Source organism: Lagenorhynchus albirostris, chromosome 8 (genome assembly GCF_949774975.1).
Source record: "Lagenorhynchus albirostris chromosome 8, mLagAlb1.1, whole genome shotgun sequence".
NCBI lineage: Eukaryota > Metazoa > Chordata > Mammalia > Artiodactyla > Delphinidae > Lagenorhynchus > Lagenorhynchus albirostris.
The window spans coordinates 82,498,775-82,516,993 of record NC_083102.1 but is presented as its reverse complement, the minus strand read 5'-3'; the positions used below and the strand labels follow the sequence as shown (position 1 = coordinate 82,516,993).

Sequence of the window (18,219 nt, the reverse complement as noted above, 5' to 3'; positions counted from 1 at the left end):
TTTTGTGTGAAATACTTTCCTCCCTCTTCTTCTAGCACTAAGGTAAGTTGGAACTTTATACCTGGGCATCCCTCCCAAGGTACTTACTTGGAAACACTGCCTGCTACAAAGTCACCTTTGTCTGCGTTAGCTACTAGAGCTCCAGAGGCTTCCTGCCCAGAGAGTGAAAGCCTTGCAAGGAATCCAGGAGAGCATCTATGATAACTCCCTCGTTTTACAGATACTGAAAATGACCCAAGGGGTTTGGTGACTTTCCACTCAGTCCCAGCTCCTGAAGCACAGGAGAGATTTCTAATGTAGGGTTTTCTGATTCTGTCATTGGTATTTTTTTGTTTGTCTATCATTAATACAAGGGGCATGAATTATTTTAATGGATTTCACAAAAGAATAAAAGGAAATTTTCCTTCATCCTTTTATCTAAAAAGTAGTAACTTAATTGTACTGAATTAGACTGTTGTAATTTTTGGAAACATGTACTAACAGGTTGCTGTAAATATATTGAGAATTAGGGAAGCCACACTGAGCAGGATTTTGAAGGAGAAAAGTCAAATTTGTATTTTTCTTAATCTAACAAATGTTAAGTGACTTCTCCCTGAAGTATCCAACTTTTGAAAAAAGAGAAAAAGCTTCCAATACCACTAGATTTTTCTCTGTTTTTCTGTTTTGCCTTCTCAGTCCAACTCACTGAGGGCAGAAGTTAATGTTCAAGCTGATAAGAACTTTTTGGAAAAGGTTTAATAAAATTTCCTTAGTAAATTGTGAACTCTCACATAAAGTCACTCTAAAGCTTGCCAACGGTTGGCCTTACAATCAACAAACATGTCTGCAATATTACACACAGATTCTCTTTGTATAAGATTAACTAAAAGAGATTGCTATCATAATTTGTTGAAAACATTTCTGTTGCAAACATATGGCAGGTTACAAAGGTTCTCATGAGCAAGATACTTGAGCTTAGTCCTTTTATTGAATAATTAAAGGTTTTAAACTCCAACAAGTGCCCGTACCTACTACAAAGAAATAACCCAAACTTGTTTTCTTTTTCATAGGAAGCTGTCCTTGATGAAGGTACAATTGCTTTTAAAAATTGGGTTAAAACAGGCACAGAAGTTTACAGACAGTTCTGAATCTTCGATGTGCAGAATCCAGAGGGAGTGGCAGTTAACAGCAGCAAAATTAAAGTTAAGCAAAGAGGTCCTTACACGTACAGGTGAACGAGTCCCCATAATAAGTGGCACTCTTTCCTTGACCATATGTATTTCTGAAAAAGCTTCCACTTGACAACTGCCATTGTATTAGAATATACTTGTTCTTTTCTTGCCATTAATATACACTGAAATTTTTGTTTCTGCCTATATAAAACCCTAATCTAAGGATTTAATGATGATAAGAAATATATATTTTATTATGAATTTACCAGCATCAATTAACTGCCCTACATTTAGGAAGTTACAGGAGTTTTACACTTGTGGCATATATTCTCAACAAGTCTAAAATATGCATGCTAAATAGAAAAAAATCTATCACAATTTTAAAACGAGAGCACTTTAAAATCCTAAAACTGAAAGCGTAGGTTATATGAGTGGTTCTCCAAGGGTGGCTCCTGAACCAGCCACATCAGCATCTCCTGGGAACTAAGTAGAAATGCAAATTCTCAGGCCCCACCTTAGACCAAATGAATCAGAGACTCTTGCTTTGGAGCTCAGCAATGAGTTTTACAAATACTCTGGGGGATTTCAATACACACTCAGTTCTGAGAACCGCAGCATTAAACTGATTCTACCTAACTACAATACCTGCTAAGGACTTCTATTCAAACTATTTTCCAGGTCTTAAGGGTATTTGTATTTATTCAATAGTTCCATTCTTATATTTTCTTCAGTACTGAGACTAAATAAGCTATACCTTTATCTTACATGCCTTAACAGTTTAATAGACTTTTGAACTCATTCTTAAACTATAAGAACTAAGGGAAAATAATTAGCCAGAACTTTTCAATTGTAAATTTAAAAAACTGATACCAGGGGATTTGAAGTGATTTACCATATTCATACAAACTTAGGACTGAGATCTCTTAGACTGTTGAGTACATTTTCTTCTATCTAAATTTTAGACTATGTGTCTTTTCTAACTACCAAAGTAAGGAAAGGAAAGATTGAGGTGCTAAAAACACTAAACCTAACCAAGGATTAGGAATACATTTATGGTGCCCATATGGGAACAGAGTTAAATCCTGCTATATCATTTGTTATACAAATGTGTGATGTTTTCCTCAAGAATAATTACAACTAGTTATACACTATGATCAAGCATTATTACAAAATTTCCTATTTATAATGGTTTCTTCTAATTCATAGTTTAACTTTCTTATCTGTTTCAGATATTCTACAATTATATAATTTCTTTCCTCTCCATGCATTAATATGTTTCTAGATTGACAACTCACACTCAAATATAATGAAATAACAGTAGTTGGAAGGGTGATGCCTGCTGCCGCAGCACATGATATATAAGCTGCAGAGCACCTTGGTACCTATTCTGTTCTAGTAATTATCCCCACATCTCGTCTTCAGGCACAGGTCTGCGACTATTCACAACTCTGTCAAAGAAGACTTGGTTTTCATTGTTACAGAAAAAAATCTTACCTTCAAAAATATTTTTATTTTTTCAGGGTCTTATAGTTCTATGTCATTATCAAAAGCCTATATGAATATCTTGTTCAAAAAATGTTGTAGCTACGATGTGTACCTATGAAAATCTAGAATTCACATATGACCTAATAAGAATCTAGGCGTAACTGTTTAAAAATCACAACTCTGTGAACTGACCACATGCAAGAAAAGAGAATAGTTTCTAGAATTTGAGAACTCATCACAGTTTTTGTTTAATTTTTTGTTTGTTTGGAGGGGTTATGATTTTACCTTTAAGGATATTAATTGGAGTATGGGAAAACATAAACACAATATTGAATCCTGTCCTAGTCTTGCTTGATAGGTTATATAAATTGTATTCTTAGAGGATTTAACCTATCTCTATCTGGGATGAAAGCAGGGTGGGTTAGATATATGATTTACTTGGAGAAGCAATGAACTGAGGGTTAGAGAAGTTGGATTTGCAGCTAAAGTACATAACCAATAAACTCCTATTTACATGACAATGTTAAAGGAAATTAGGATCAACTATGAGTCATCTTCTCTCATGATGTCAACAAAACAGAGTCCTTAGAGTCTGCTTGGATGCCTTAAATAATGGGAAAACGACTGTTTACTTTTCAGAAAAAGTTAATAGTTTGAGAGTCTTCCGCGTGTTGAGGTGATCCTGCCTCTCCACCAGTTACACCCTGAACTCAGTTGAAATTCTAAGTGGAGGAGGATGTCTCTCCTCAAACAGAACCACAGGCTTATTTGGCTTTTGGCTGCTAAAGTGAGCTTGATGAAACTTTGATTGACAAGATGTGACATGGGTCAAAGCATAAAATTGCCTGGATTGAGATCGTAATGATATATATTCCAACCTAGACCATTTCTGTGAAGACCTGGTACCTCCTTCAGAATATTCTCAGATCCAACATAAAAAATAATAATAATTTAAGTTACTTTGCTTTGACAGGCGTACATAGAAAGCAATACTGGGCTAAATCTGAGGCAAATTCCTCCCCTTGACCTTATTAACCAACACTTTCTAAAAGCTGTATATATTCTCATTTTTAAACCAAAAATTGAGTGATGATGTTCTCTCTTTAAAAGTACATTCTAAGCACAGGCCTCAGTTTGAAGGATTTTTCCCTTAGTGAGTGCCATCTACTGGTATAGCGTTGTAAGTACAACCAAGTAAACTAGAATTTGGGTCACAATTATTTTTGCTATTATTTCAACTACTACATATATATCAATCTTCCTGAAAATTACAGCATTTTAATTTTAAATGTTAATAATATGTAACCTAAGTTTAAAATACAATTATCTAAGAGAAAAGAGTAACTGACTACTAATAGACTGTCCTGGCAGTTTCAGATTTTTATATTCTTTGTATGTCTACAGTACTCCAAGAATAGTAAATAATAAAGCTTTGATGAAATTATATTAGAAATAAGATATTTCTATCTTTTGTGAATTCCTTTTTTAAAGAATATGAACAATTAATTTATTTATTTATTCAAAAATATTTACCAAGTACTTACCATATACCAGACAGTGCTTGGGGATACAAAACACACATAATACCTATCCTATAGGAATTTACTTTTTTATTATACCTGATTGAAATCAGGTCAGGTTTTCTTTGGTTTGCTTTGGTTTTTACACTTCAGTTTCATGTTTTTTCAGTCTTTACCTTAGTTAGATAACAACAGATATCTACCGTAGCCTCACAAAGCAGACATTCAAATATATGATAGAGCAATCAATACCCTATTTCATCTCAGTAAATATCTTGTACTTGCAAAAGATTTTCTTCCATAATAATCACCCTTCACCTCATTCCTAAAAAGTAGTTGGTATTTTCCAGGAGCTTAGAACTAATGAGTATACAGTATATGGGGCAGGGATGGAGAAGAACTGATCTCCAAAGTGGAAATTGTATTCCATTAGCTATCTTTAATTCTCATTAAAATACTGGAAATTATGGGAAAGCCAGTACAGGAAAGTCTGTGCACTTTGAACAGTCTTTCTAATATAGGAAAACGTGCTCTTACTGTTCCCCTGTTTAAACCTCTCTGCTGTCTCCTCCTGACTCTCAGGATAAAAGCTAAACATTTAAGTATGGGATGCAACCCTTTTACGTTCCAGATGTTGCCTATTACAGTCGCTTTATTTCCACCACTCTCCTTACTCCTTAAACCAACTATATTGAAACATCTGCATTTCTAAAATTACACCTAGTTCCTACTTCTTACCTAATACATGCTATTTTCTACGCTATTTTACCCAACTAAACTTCTCTTTGTCATTCAGACCACTTATGTGGAATTGTATCTTTTTTTTTAAAATTTTTATTGGAGTATGGCTGCTTTACAATGCTGTGTTAGCCTCCACTGCACAACAAAATGAATCAGCCATACACATACAGATACCCTCCCTTTTGGACTTCCCTCCCATTTAGGTTACCACAGGGCATCAGGTAGAGTTCCTTGTGCTGTACAGTAAGTTCCTATCAGTTGTCTATTTTATACATAGTATCAATAATGCATATATGTCAATCCCAGTCTCCTATCTTGTCCATTATCCCCACCACAACCAACCCAAGCCTGGTTTGTTCCTGTTCTGTGTTTTCCCACAGAATCTGTGTAACCCACTATAATAACACGTATTCCCTCTCCTCTGCTATGCACATCTAAGATTCCTCTTCTCAACTTTGCTAGAGGCTCAGCATTGGCCTACTGATCATTTTAACCTACTTGTTTAGCCTAATTTCTGACATAGTCTGTGCACTCAAAAATTATTTGTTGCATGAATAAACAGCATTTGAGACTTAACGTTCACTGGCAACAATTATTTTGAATTTTATTTACTTTTGTTTTTCAGAGTTTGTTATCTAGCCAAGGAAAATATAACGTGGGACTCCGAGACCCACACAGTCTCTTTTCGGCAGCCCAATGGTACCATCTTTGAACCCTCACTGTCAGTTGGAACCGAGAAGGACACTTTCACTGTTCTCAATCTGGCTGTAGCAGTGAGTAGACAAACAGCGAAATTATTGGTTTTGAAATCTCTAGAATCCACTGTAATTAATCTCATGATTAGAGCTATCATTAGATATTATTTATTTTGTCATTTTTACGACAATGTGTTCTTACGGCATTATTTTGAATTATGGCCCTTTCTTTTATTAAGCTAAATTCTAGTATTTTCCATTTATTTGTTAAAAATCTGATACTGCACTTGGTGTCTTAAACCGTGATTTCATTTTTGGAGACTGCACCCCATCTCTATCCAAATGTATTTATTCAAGGAGTACTCAATTTACTTATCAAAAGATCAAGCTCTTCTATGTTTCAAAAGAGAAGTTTGAAAGAACTATTGTGGGGCTATAAGGATCCATTCTTGAGCTCGATTCCACACCCTATTACTACTACAGTTGGTGTGTTTTATCCTGTGAGTACCAAATATGAATGTCGATATTGTTAAACTTTAACTGGATAAATATGTTTGCATTGGCAATTCATAATTTTATTATTTAGTGTGTATTTCTGATCTGGGAATACATATTCTAATTACTTAAAAGTCTCTATCTCACATGAACTCAGCTATGCTAGTTGGGAAAATTTACGTATCTGAATTTAACAATTAAAATTAAGAAGCTGACATTTAATCAAGTTTCCATTCTTTGACAAATACATAAATTGTCTAAAATTAGATGGTAAGCTGGTAAGGCTTTGAATACAGTTTTGGCTTTGATTTCCTATCTATAAATAATCAAGCTTAATGCCATATATTTGTGTTAAATGTATTTATCATATCATTCCTCCTTCTCTAGACCTCTTACAAATTTGTTTTAATGTAAACTTAAAAGTTACTCAAAATTTACATGAGAATGATAACTCAGCAATGTCATATGTTCATAAAATTAGTTGATATGAACTCCTAGTAATCTATAAATGTCATGAAATGGCAGTTAGGAGATTTTTTAAAATGTGAACTTGGTGATGTATTTAGTTATAGCTTAACATTATGAGTCACGAATAGAACAAGATGACTACTGAACTGAAAAACTGAGTATGATTTCACTTGTCACTATATGAGATATTTGTTATATTTTCTAATTCATTGCTGTTATTATATTTTAGATGGTTTTTAGGATTGCAAGCTTATTTATCAATTAAATATAAGTATAGAAAGCCTTGAGGAATAATGAATTCAGTTACTATTATTTAACTCAAATACTCTTCTTTCCTTGGCTAATTCTGTTTTTAATTCTATGTACCTAATCTTTAGTAACCACTTATTAGAGATCATAACATTGAGAAAACTTCTAGAAATCTGTCATTGTTCTCGTAGGTTTTGTTCACTATCCCCTCATCTCAATATAATAGGAGTAGTGATCACAATGGCCTTTCTGGCTTAATTACAACAAAGAGTGCTGGAGTTCGATCACGTCAGTTTCTGATATTTATTTTCTACCTTTGTCTCAGCATCTACAGCTATTTCTAGGCACCTTTTACATTCTGTCTTTTTAAAATGTGAAAGACCAATAATTTAAAAACTTTATTGCATATATATTTCAAATCACATAAAATAATTATGAACAACCAGTGTTTGAGAAATGCAAAAGTGAGTTAATTACATATTTTATAACTTGGAAAATATGGCTTGTTCTAGAAGTAATTTTTTCTTGTACATATCTTTTCAGAACACAATACTTCAGATGGAGTTTATAAAGTTTTCAATGGAAAAGACTACATAAGCCATATTGCCATAATTGACACATTTAAAGGCATAAAGTAAGTATTCACACAAAGTGTGTGTGTGTCACTAGGATACTCTAAGGCAGGCAAGAAACTTGTTTAACAACTGGTAAGGCACAGGCACCAACCTATGGAACAGATCTGCCTGTATCTCAGTCCTAGAAACTCCCGTTCTGCCAGGCGTTAACCCTTTAGTTGCGACGACCGGTCCTACTAGTGCATAGGTGCTGAGTATCAGCCCCACTTGAGGGTTGACCTTTATGCACAGGGTCTCTTACATAAAGAAATCTAAAGGGACTGCTTCCATCTCTGCTGCATAACCAGCGTTATTGTGCACTCATACAATTACATAACTGCAAATGAAAAGGAAGAAAGTCAAAATGTCAACTTATCATCCAACAGGTAGGAAAATATATCTTACTGTTGTTTTATTTCTTTACTGAGCATGAAATATAAAAATTGTTCATTCCAGGGACATGACTAAATATGTCCATAAAGATGAAAGCTAAATGAATCCATGCCAATGCTTTCATGGCTTTCCCCTTCAAATTTTTCTTGAAATAATTTTATATATTGATAACTCAGCTTTTTAAAACTTTATCAATATGAAAATGGAATTACTATGTCCTGCTCTAACATTGACATATTAAACTTGATAGACAGCACGCCTCCTGTGAAGTAGCAGTAGAATGAGATATGTTCATATAGCCATGATTTCCTACTTCTCCCTAGCTCCTGACTGTTTATCTGGAGACACCTTATTCATATATCTAAAACAGGAAGAATCCCAATAAATATCAAGAAAAAGCCTTTTCTCCTCAAAGTTAAAATGAGTTTTACATCAGTGACTTCTTGACGAAGAATAAAGTAATCAAAATCAAAAGAGATGAAATCTTTTTATTAAGTAACCATTACCTCACACTGAGTTCCTATCTAAAATTTGCATAAAACAGTTAAATACTAACTCATGTAACCCTTTTTCTTCTACAGAGTCCATAGTCACATTTTTTTTTTATAGAAAAGTCTAATGGAGGAAAACAAACACTTCTAAATGCTCATTTTAGGGGATATCACATAGTGTTTGTATACTGACGAAAGTGAGCATTTCTTCCATTTCAATATCACAGAGAGGTTTTGAGGAGAGTTACTATATGCTCCTAATTGGAGTAAGAATTTCACATGAGTTTAAGATTATGATAAGGTTAATTTAACTGACCATGGCAAGACTGAGCATGATTAATAGCTTACTCTGTTTAAAAAAGAAGCAACAGCTTGCCTTGACATCTTACTGGATGGTATGTTAGGAGTTTGAAAAACCTGTTTCCCATCATCAAAAAGTGGCAAACTATCTCTACTGTTATATGTATATATACCAGGAAACAATACAAACATCTTAAGTAGACACCAAAGTATAAATTAATAAACTTTGTCCTACTTTAATGTCAGTTCATGCAAGAGTTAAAAGAGGGGAAAAGTACAAATTGATTATCTGCATGTTTCCAATAGCTATTGATCAAACATCTGCTTCTTTCTGTCCTCCTCCACACTGCCCTCTTCTCCCTCATACTGAGTTTGCATCAGTTATCCACTTAATATTTTCCTCCTATTCAGTTGAACACTAAACATACTATGATACAATCCACTTCTCCCATTGCAACAAAAAAAACTTAACCTAAGAAGAGATCTAAATTTCTGATAAATATTTCTCAACCTTTTTTGAAGAACTCTGGCTGCTCCAAATTGTTTCCAACTAACAACATTTGGCAGTTTTTATTGTATAATCTGGCCACTTAATGGTAACAGGCACTTCATTTATCTCAACAAGATGAAAACGTCAAACAAAACATAGACCAAATGATTTAGAATATTTCTTAAACTTAGCATTTGTCACATCTAGTCTAATCAATATTTATTATTTTAGCAGAAGTACTGAATTATAATAGACAAAATAATGTGATATGGTGTTCTTGGAATGACAATGTTCATTTCCTTTTTTTTTTTATTCCTAAGGCATGTCTCTTAGTGGGCAAGCGATTGTGACATGATTAATGGTACAGGTAAGGGCATTTCTTTTGTGGTAATAATCACAGTGAAATCACCTCCTTTCTCCCATAAATCCACCATCGTACCTACAATGTTCTGGAGGGGTATGCATTTACCTGTCTTTATATCCCTACAACATAGTTCAGAATCTCTGTTCTTATACAGGCTTAGTAAATGTCTGTCTAATGTGACTGAATTTCTCAAGATTAACCACTGAGGATAAACCTTTACTGCATTCCTAGGGAAATGTTTGCTTTGTAAAAACTTTACTTAATTAACTGCCTTCCTGGCCGCAGAAGTAAGGGGTTAGAAAAACTTAGAGTAGTAGTTACTGTTCACATGTTTTGTATATACTGTATAGATAATAATTTAAAACTGAAAGAATTTAAAAATCAATATAATTACAAAAGGTAAACATACATCCAAGGGGAGGTTTCAATATGAAGAAGAATCAGTGAATTTGCAAGTAGAGCCATCTATTTTGAATAAGATGATCAGAATTACAGAGAAAAGAACAACAGAAGCAACAAAAACAAGGTTACATACTTACTAACCAAGGTACTAACCATGAAAAATGTATGCACAAATGAACATTCTGAATTAGAGTTGGGAAGAAAGAAGGTGCTATGAAATTAGATTTAAAGTATAGTTAGATCCAACTTATTATTCTCCTTGAAGAAAAGCAAAGTACACATATGCCTATTAGTTTAAGAATTAAGGTTTAAAAAGCAAGGGGAATCAAAATTAGGTAATTAAAATCAGAGGCGAGCTTTCAGCTACTAAGAAATATCAACAGAAGCAGAGCATAATGTTTACAAAGCTGGTGAGGCAATACTTTATAGGAAAATATATAATGAAGATGAAAAATGTTAAAACAAAGTTATGTAAAAGGTAGGGAATAAAAAGGAAACACAGGGAATGTTCATTTTCACAAAGGTATTGCTGAGTTTTGCATGTTTAATTTTGTTAACACTCTTCTAGGAAAAAAACAACAACAGCAAAACCACTGATTGATTGATTTGCAGAGCTTTGAGCCATGGGGATGGGTGAAGAAATTCCTTTCCAAGTGATGCATTTCTGTGAATAATGTCCCAATACCAATAAAGGTGTCCCAATACCACTAACTTTAGTAATTTCCTAAGAATAAACTTCAATCCTTCGATACAGAGAAAAATATACTGTGCTTCTTTTAAATAGTATTTATTATGAGTTTAAAAAATGTATTTAAAAACTTTGTCCAAAACTAAGAAGTAGTGAAGTTTTAAAACAGGAATTGGAGGATTCATTAATGACCATAATATAAATATATGAGCATCAGGCATGAAGTTAAAAGTATCTAAGAGGAAAATAGAAGTAAAACAAACAAGGAGCAGGGGTAGTTTGGACAGGCCAGGGACTCAGACAGAATCTGTGTGAGAGAGACTGTTGGTTATAGCACTAGGAAAATAGACTGATAAAATGGAAAAATTCCAACATTTTTATCATGATTTAGAAGTACTTCCTATACCTTCTTTAATAAGCTTAAAGAGACATAAAATGAAAATATTGATTTACATTTGAATGTATTTTTTTAAAAAAAGAGTCCTGCTAGTATCCACTATCTTACGGTCATGACCTTTATGGTGTCATTATGACATACTTTATGGTGTCATTATGACATAATCTTCGATAATACTTCAGATGATTTTTAAGGCTTTTTGATGCATTATTTTCCTTTAATGGCTAAGGTGTTGGAAGGCAGTTGTAGACAATGCCCATCTTACTGTTTTGAACAAACACATTCAGTGGTGGCTCATTTTACTGATATTCATTTGTGGAGTAAATGGAGGAATTATCTAGTTATTTCTTCTTATATCCAGTGTGTGCCACGGATCTTAACAATTGTAGAGGTTCAATAAACTCGAAAAATGCCCTTTTTATTTTGATGTATACATTTTCAAACTATTTGCATAAAATTCTGTTTAGTGAGAGAACTTCAATAAATGATTTAAAAAGCATTAATCAGCATAAGGTTAGGTGAATGAATCACAATCGACAGTAAGAACATTTACCAAAAGAACTTGTAAAGGAAGCTCAAGGTAAGGAAATTGCCACTCTACTGATTGGATAGAAAAACACAATCACAGTTTTAACAACATGTGATTTTGCCATTGTTTTTTTTTAAACTTTCATTTATTTTTAAGGAGTGGGAAAATTGAATACAAAATTGAATACCATTGAATAGTATAGTATACAGACTTGTTGAATATGGTAGCAGCTAGTAACCTGTCACTATTAAGTACCTGAAATGTGACTGGTACAAACTGAAATGTGCTATAAGTATAAAGTACACACTGGATCTTTAGATTTTGTTAATTTTTATATTGATTATACATTAAATGATATTATTTTGGATATACTGGGTTAAATAAAATATAACTGATATTTTTATCAGTTTTAAATGTGGCTACTGGAGGATTTAAAAATTACATGTGTACAAATTTCTGGGTTGATTGGCTGGTAAGATTGCAGGATAGAAGGACGTGAGCTCACCCCTTCTTTCAAAAACACCCAAATCACAACTAACTGCTGAACAACCACCATCAAAAAAAAAAAACAAAAAAAACACTAGAGACTTCCAAAAAAGATACCCTACATCCACAGACAAAGAAGAAGTCACAACAAGACAGTAGGAGGGGCACAACTGCTATAAAACTGAATCCCATACCTGTCAGGTGGGCAACCCACAAACTGGAAAATAATAACACCAGAGAAGTTCTCTCTCAGGATTGAAAGTCCTGAGCCCCATGCCAGGCTTCCCAGCCTGGGGGTCTGGCAAAGGGAGGAGGAGACCCCAGAGAATCTGGCTTTGAAGGGCCATGGTGTTTGATTGCAGGAATTCCACAGGACTGGGGGAAACAGAAGCTCCACTCTTGGAGGGCACACACAAGGTCCCAGGTACACCAGGACCTACAGAAAAAAGCAGGACCTACAGAAAAGTGACATCATATGACTCTGGGCCAGACCTACCTGTTAGTATTGGAGGGCCTCCTGCTGAGGTGGGGGGCAGCTGTGGCTCATGGTGGAAACAAAGACACTGGCAGTGGCAATTCTGGTGAGTACTCATTGGCATGAACCCTCCTGGAGGCTGCCATTTCCTCCCCAAGGCCTAACCTGATCCAACAGTCTGTAAGCTCCAGTGCTGGGATGCCTCAAGCAAAACAATGAAGAAGGCAGGAACACAGCTGCAACCATCAGCAGACAGGCTGCTTGACGTCTTCATGAGCATGGCCCTGCCCACCAGAGGGACAAATCCCAGCTCAACCCACCAGTGGGCAGGAACAAGACCCTTCCACCAGGAAGCCTGCATAAGCTGCTTTGACAGCCTCATACACCAAGGGGCAGAGAGCAGAAGCAAGAACTACAATCCTGCATCCTGCAGAATGGAAATTGCAAGCACAGAAAATTAGACAAATGAAATGGCAGATAAGTATGTCCCAGATGAAGGGACAAGATAAAACCCCAGAAGAACAACTAAGTGAAATGGAGATAGGCAATCTACCCAAAAAAGAATTCAGAGTAGTGACAGTGAACATGATCCAATATCTTGGAAAAAGAATGGAGGCACAGATCAAGAAGATGCAAGAAATGTTTAACAAAGAACTAGAAGAACTAAAGAACAAACAAACAGAGATGAACAATACAATAACCGATGTGAAAACTACACTAGATGGAATGAATAGCAGAGTAACTGAGGGAGAAGTACAGGTAAGTGAGCTGAAAGCCGGAATGGTGGAAATCACTGCTGCAGAACAGAATAAAGAAAAAAGAATGAAAAGAAATGAAGACAGTCTAAGAGACCTCTGGGACACCATTAAACACACCAACGTTCGCATTATAGTGGTCTCAGAAGGAGAAGAGAGAGAGAAAGGACCCAAAAAATTACTGGAAGAGATAATAGCTGGAAACTTCCCTAACATGGGAAAGGAAACAGTCACCCAAGTACAGGAAGCACAGAGTCCAAGGCAGGATAAACCCAAGGAGGAACACACTGAGACACATAGTAATCATATTGACAAAAATTAAAGACAAAGAAAAAATATTAAAAGCAGCAAGGGGAAAACAACACATAACATACAAGGTAACTCCCATAAGATTATCAGCTGATTTCTCAGCAGAAACTGATTCAGCTGATTTCTCAGCTGCTTTCTCTGCAGGCCAGAAAGGAGTGGCATGACATATTTAAAGTGATAAAAGGGAAGAACCTACAACGAAGAATACTCTACCCAGCAAGGCTCACATTCAGATGCAAGAGAGAAATCAAAAGCTTTACAGACAAGCAAAAACTAAGAGAATTCAGCATCACCAGACCAGCTTTGCAACAAATGCTGAAGGAACTTCTGTAAGTGGGAAACACAAGAGAAGAAAAGGACCTACAAAAACAAACCCAAAACAATTAAGAAAATGGTCATAGGAACATACATATCAATAATTACCTTAAATGTGAATGGATTAAATGCTCCAACCAAAAGACACAGGCTTGCTGAATGTATACAAAAACAAGACCCATATATATGCTGTCTACAAGAGACACACTTCAGGCTGGAGTAGCAATACTCATATCAGACAAAATAGACGTTAAAGACTGTTACAAGAGACAAGGAAGGACACTACATAATGATCAAGGGATCAATCCAAAAAGATAAAACAATTGTAAATATATATGCACCCAAAATAGGAGCACCCTAATATATAAGGCAAATACTAACAGCCATAAAAGGAGAAATTGACAGTAACACAATAATAGTGGGGGACTTTAATACCCCACATTCATCAATGGACAGATCATCCAGAAAGAAGACCAAAGGAAACACAGGCTTTAAAGCACAAATTAGACCAGATGGACTTAATTGATATTTAGAGAGCATTCCATCCAAAAGCAGCAGAATATACTGTTCCAAGTGCACATGGAACATTTTCCAGGATTGATCACACACTGGGCCACAAAATGAGCCTCGGTAAGCTTAAGGAAACTGGTATTATATCAAGCATCTTTTCCAGCCACAATGAGATTAGAAATTAACTATAATAAAAAAAACTGTAAAAAAGCACAGTTTGAGGCTAAACAACATGCTACTAAACAACCAATGGATCACTGAAAAAATCAAAGAGGAAATTAAAAAAATACCTAGAGACAAATGAAAATGAAAACCTGACAATCCAAAAGCTATGGGAAGCAGCAAAAGCAGTTCTAAGAGGGAAGTTTATAGCAATACAATCTTACCTCAGGAAACAAGAAAAATGTCAAATAAACAACCTAACCTTACACCTAAAGCAATTGGAGAAAGAAGAATAAACAAAACCTGAAGTTAGTAGAAGGAAACAAATCATAAAAATCAGAGCAGAAATAAATGAAATAGAAATGAAGAAAACAATAGAAAAGATCAATAAAACTAAAAGTTGGTTCTTTGAAAAGGTAAACAAAATTGATAAACCTTTAGCCAGACTCATAAAGTAAAAAAAGAGAGAGGGCTCAAATCAATAAGATTAGAAGTGAAAAAGGAGAAAATTTACAACAAACACCACAGAAATACAAAGAATTAGAAGAGACAACTACAACCAAATATATGTCACTAACTGGACAATCTGGAAGAAATGGACAAATTCTTAGAAGGGTACAGTCTCCCAAGACTGCACCAAAAAGAAATAGCAATATGAAAAGACCAATCACAAGTACTGAAATTGAAACTGATTAAAAACTTGCAAGAAACAAAAGTCCGGGATCAGATGACTTCACAAGCAAATTCTATCAAACATTTGGAGAAGAGTTAACACCTCTCCTTCTCAAACTATTCAGAAAGTTGCAGAGGAAGGAATACTCCCAAACTCATTCTATGAGGATACCATCAACCTAATACTAAAACCAGACAAAAACACCACAAAAAAAGAAAATTACAAGCCAATATCACTGATGAACATAGACACAAAATTCCTAAACAAAATACAAGCAAACCAAATCCAACAATACATTAAAAGGACAACACAACATGCTAAAGTGGGATTTATCCCAGGGATGCAAGGATTTTTCAATATCCGCAAATCAATCTGTGTGATACACCATGTTAACAAATTGAAGAATAAAAACCATATGATCATCTCAACAGATGCAGAAAAAGCTTTTGACAAAATTCAACATCCACTTATGATAAAAAAAAAAAAAAACTCTCCAGGAAGTGGCTATAGAGGTAACCTATCTGAACATAATAAAGGCTATATATGACAAAAATACAGTTAACATCGTACTCAATGGTGAAAAGATGAATGCATTTCCTCTAAGATCAGGAACAAGACAAGGATGTCCACTCTTGCCACTATTATTCAACATAGTTGTGGAAGGCCTAGTCATGGCAATCAGAGAAGAAAAATAAATAAAAGGAATCCAAATTGGAAAAGAAGAAGTAAAACTGTCACTGTTTGCAGATGACATGACACTACACATAAAAAATCCTAAAGATGCTACCAGAAAACTACTAGAGCTCATCAATGAATCTGGTAAAGTTGCAAGATACAAAATTAATACACAGAAATCTCTTGCATTTGTATACACTAACAAGGAAAGATCATAAAGAGAAATTAAGGAAACAACGCCATTTACCATTTCATCAAAAAGAATAAAATACCTAGGAATAAACCTACTGAAGGAGACAAAAGACCTATACTCTGAAACTATAAGATGCTGATGAAAGAAATTGAAGATGACACAAACTGATGGAAAGATATACCATGTTCTTGTATTCAAAGAACGAATATTGTCAAAATGACTATACTACATAAGGCAATCTACAGATTCAATGCAATCCCTATCAAATTACCAATGGCATTTTTCACAGAACTAGGACAAAAATTTCAAAATGTGTATGGAGACACAGAAGACCCTGAGTAGCTAAAGCAATATTGAGAAAGAAGAACGAAGCTGGAGGATCAGGCTCCCTGACTTCAGACTATACTACAAAGCTACAGTCATCAAAGCAGTATGGTACTGGCACAAAAACAGAAATATAGATCAATGGAACCGGCTAGAAAGCCCAGAAATAAACCCACAGACCTGTGGTCAATTAATCTATGACAAAGGAAGCAAGACTGCACAATGGAGAAAAGACAGTATCTTCAATAAATAGTGCTGGGAAAACTGGACAGCTACATGTTAAAAAAAAGTGAAATTAGAGCATCCTTTAACACCATAGACAAAAATAAACTCAAAATGGATTAAAGACCTAAATGTAAGACCGGATACTATAAAACTCTCAGAGGAAAACATAGGCAGAACACTCTCTGATGTAAATTACAGCAATATCTTTTCTGAGCCATCTCCTACAGTAATGGAAATCACAAGAAAAATAAATAAATCCTAACTGAACTCAGAAGCTTTTGCACAGCAAAGTAAACCATAAACAAAACGAAAAGACAACTCACAGAATGGGAGAAGATATTTGCAAACAATGCAACCAACAAGGGATTAATGTCCAAAATCTTCCACAGCTCATGCAGCTCAGTATCAAAAAAACAGCTGCGCTTCCCTGGTGGCGCAGTGGTTGAGAGTCCACCTGCCGATGCGGGGGACATGGGTTTGTGCCCCGGTCCGGGAAAATCCCACATGCCACGGAGCAGCTGGGCCCGTGAGCCATGGCTGCTGAGCCTGTGAGTCCGGAGCCTGTGCTCCGCAACGGGAGAGGCCACAACAGTGAGAGGCCCGCGTACCGGAAAAAAAAAAAATCATTAAATATCAAAAAAACAAACAACCCAATCAAAAATTGGGCAGAAGATATAAATAGACATTTCTCCAAAGAAGACAAACAGATGGCCAAGAGGCACATCAAAAGATGCTCAACATCATCAACTATGAGAGAAATGCAAATCAAAACTACAATGAGATATCACTTCACACTGATAGGAATGGCCATCATCAAAAAATCCACAAATAAAGCCTGGGGAGGTTGTGGAGAAAAGGAAATCTTCCTACACTCTTGGTTGGAATGTAAACTGGTACAGCCACAATGGAGAACAGTATGGAGGTTCCTTAAGAAACTAAAAATAAAGCCACCGTATGATCCAGCAATCCCCCTCCTGGGCATATATCCGGAGAAAAACGTGGTTCAAAAGGATACATGAACCTCAATATTCATTGCAGCGCTGTTGACAATAGCCAAGACATGGAAGCAACCTAAATTTCCATGGACAGATGAATGGATAAAGAAGATGTGGTACATATATACAGTGGAATATTACTCGGCCATTAGAAAGTATGAAATAATGACATTTGCAGCAACATGGATGGACTTGGAGATATCATACTAAGTGAAATAAGCCAGACAGATAAAGACAAATACCATGTGATATTGCTTATATGTAGAATCTAAAAAAAAATGATACAAATGAATTTATTTACAAAACAGAAACAGACTCACAGCTTAGACAACAAACTTAGGGGTTATGGTGGACACGTAGTAAACAATGGAGCGTAGGAGACATACAATAAACACCCACATGCATGGACCCCAGCAAATGAGCAGCCTTTCTCTCCAGGATTAAGCTTTGGAAGATTGAAACTTTATGTTTATTTCATTTAAATTGGGCAAAAATAAAGGATTTGAGGGAGTCATATAAATATTTAGTCCATAGAGGAAACTAACTATGAGAAATGTCTTCAATATAAATACTCTCTGGTAGTTCATAAGCAAAAAATAATCTGAGAAGCTTTTGAAAACAAAGATAAGAATAGCTCATACTCAAGTACA

At 35.2% G+C, this 18,219-nt stretch overlaps 1 pseudogene; it reads left to right on the top strand.

The window, feature by feature from the left end:
* LOC132524346 (platelet glycoprotein 4-like) overlaps positions 1-18,219 on the top strand; it is a 47,422-nt pseudogene that overhangs the window by 24,974 nt on the left and 4,229 nt on the right.